Source organism: Pecten maximus, chromosome 10 (assembly GCF_902652985.1).
Source record: "Pecten maximus chromosome 10, xPecMax1.1, whole genome shotgun sequence".
Lineage (NCBI taxonomy): Eukaryota > Metazoa > Mollusca > Bivalvia > Pectinida > Pectinidae > Pecten > Pecten maximus.
The window spans coordinates 1266344-1269138 of record NC_047024.1 but is presented as its reverse complement, the minus strand read 5'-3'; the positions used below and the strand labels follow the sequence as shown (position 1 = coordinate 1269138).

At 36.0% G+C, this 2795-nt stretch overlaps 1 long non-coding RNA gene across 1 annotated transcript; it reads right to left on the bottom strand.

Annotated features, from left to right (window-relative positions):
• Positions 1-218: 218 nt before the first annotated feature.
• On the bottom strand, positions 219-840 carry LOC117336199. Its single transcript, XR_004534549.1, has 2 exons — positions 304-840; positions 219-258 (listed from the first exon to the last, which is right to left on the bottom strand). It is a non-coding gene; the product is annotated as an uncharacterized LOC117336199 (long non-coding RNA).
• Positions 841-2795: the final 1955 nt, after the last annotated feature.

Genomic DNA, 2795 nt, shown 5'->3' with positions numbered 1-2795 from the left:
TCTTGTAACGATCATTCAATGGTGGACGCCAACACTTGTAACGATCATTCAAAGGTGGGCGCCAACATCCCTCAACATTGTTATTACAGCTAATGCTGAACATTGCCTTGAGGTAATTGTTTTAAAGATACAGTTTAATGAGATTTGAGCTTGTTTTTCAGTAAATAAGAAAAGACTTGTTATCAATTGCTGATTTATTTGATATTGCTGATGTTTTAACTGTTGGACAGGTGCCTCCGATTTATTTATCAGGGTGACCTGGCTGGTACACAGACACTGGAATGTTTTATTTATCAGGGTGACCTGGCTGGTACACAGACACTGGAGTGTTTTATTGGTGAATTTCTTAAATCAATGACGATGTTATGATTATAAATCCGTTTTGTTTATGACACTTTTAATCATTGATTTTATAAGCATAAGTCCGTTTTATAGAAGATACTTTTTTTATTAATGATAATGTAATCATTATTATAAGTACATTTGTACGTTTAAGGTGATATATTTAATTATTAATGGTGATGTTGACAGGATAATGTTGTAATATTGTGTTACCTTCCTTAATGCTGTCCGTTAACATAATGGTATTATATATTTTACATAATTATTGTATTATATATTTTATAATGTACATATATCATGTATATTTTGGTATTATCAATTTTATAGAATAAATATGATGTTGTGGTTAACAATCAAATGTTGTATGTTTCTCAAATACATGTTGTATTGCCTGTACAAAATCCTACCTGTCACATATAAAGGTCAACTTTGGGAGCAATCTGTTATGAATAATACATTATACAAAAAGTATATGCCAGCGAGAGATTACTATTGCTGTGTAGATAAGTAGTTAGGAACCGTATACAAAAAGAATATTCCAGCCAGAGTTTACGATCGTTACAGAGAAAGGGTAGACCAATGTCAGTTTACTATCGTTATAGAGAAAGGGTAGACCAATGTCAGTTTACTATCGTTACAGAGAAAGGGTAGACCAATGTCAGTTTACTATCGTTATAGAGAAAGGGTAGACCAATGTCAGTTTACGATTGTTATAGAGAAAGTGTAGACCAATGTCAGTTTACTATCGTTATAGAGAAAGGGTCACCAATGTCAGTTTACTATCGTTACAGAGAAAGGGTAGACCAATGTCAGTTTACGATTGTTATAGAGAAAGTGTAGACCAATGTCAGTTTACGATCGTTATAGAGAAAGGGTCACCATGTCAGTTTACTATCGTTATAGAGAAAGGGTAGACCAATGTCAGTTTACGATTGTTACAGAGAAAGGTTAGACCAATGTCAGTTTACGATTGTTATAGAGAAAGGGTAGACCAATGTCAGTTTACGATTGTTACAGAGAAAGGGTAGACCAATGTCAGTTTACGATTGTTACAGAGAAAGGGTAGACCAATGTCAGTTTACTATCGTTATAGAGAAAGGGTAGACCAATGTCAGTTTACGATCGTTATAGAGAAATAGTAGACCAATGTCAGTTTACGATCGTTATAGAGAAAGTGTAGACCAATGTCAGTTTACGATCGTTATAGAGAAAGGGTAGACCAATGTCAGTTTACGATCGTTATAGAGAAAGGGTCACCATGTCAGTTTACGATTGTTATAGAGAAAGGGTAGACCAATGTCAGTTTACGATCGTTATAGAGAAAGGGTCACCATGTCAGTTTACGATTGTTATAGAGAAAGGGTAGACCAATGTCAGTTTACGATTGTTACAGAGAAAGGGTAGACCAATGTCAGTTTACGATTGCTACAGAGAAAGGGTAGACCAATGTCAGTTTACGATCGATATTGAGAAAGGGTACACCAATGTCAGTTTACGATTGTTACAGAGAAAGGGTAGACCAATGTCAGTTTACGATTGCTACAGAGAAAGGGTAGACCAATGTCAGTTTACGATCGTTATAGAGAAAGGGTAGACCAATGTCAGTTTACGATTGTTATATAGAAAGGGTCACCATGTCAGTTTACGATTGTTATAGAGAAAGGTTAGACCAATGTCAGTTTACGATCGTTATAGAGAAAGGGTAGACCAATGTCAGTTTACGATTGTTACAGAGAAAGGTTAGACCAATGTCAGTTTACTATCGATATAGAGAAAGGGTAGACCAATGTCAGTTTACGATTGTTATAGAGAAAGGGTAGACCGATGTCAGTTTACGATCGTTATAGATAAAGGGTAGACCAATGTCAGTTTACGATCGTTATAGAGAAAGGGTCACCGTTTCAGTTTACTATCGTTATAGAGAAAGGGTAGACCAATGTCAGTTTACGATCGTTATAGAGAAAGGGTAGACCAATGTCAGTTTACGATCGTTATAGAGAAAGGGTCACCGTGTCAGTTTACTATCGTTATAGAGAAAGGGTAGACCAATGTCAGTTTACGATCGTTATAGAGAAAGGGTAGACCAATGTCAGTTTACGATCGTTATAGAGAAAGGGTAGACCGATGTCAGTTTACGATCGTTATAGAGAAAGGGTAGACCAATGTCAGTTTACTATCGTTATAGAGAAAGGGTCACCATGTCAGTTTACTATCGTTATAGAGAAAGGGTAGACCAATGTCAGTTTACGATCGTTATAGAGAAAGGGTAGACCGATGTCAGTTTACGATCGTTATAGAGAAAGGGTAGACCAATGTCAGTTTACTATCGTTATAGAGAAAGGGTAGACTAGACCAATGTCAGTTTACGATTGTTACAGAGAAAGGGTAGACCAATGTCAGTTTACTATCGTTATAGAGAAAGGGTAGACCAATGTCAGTTTACGATTGTTATA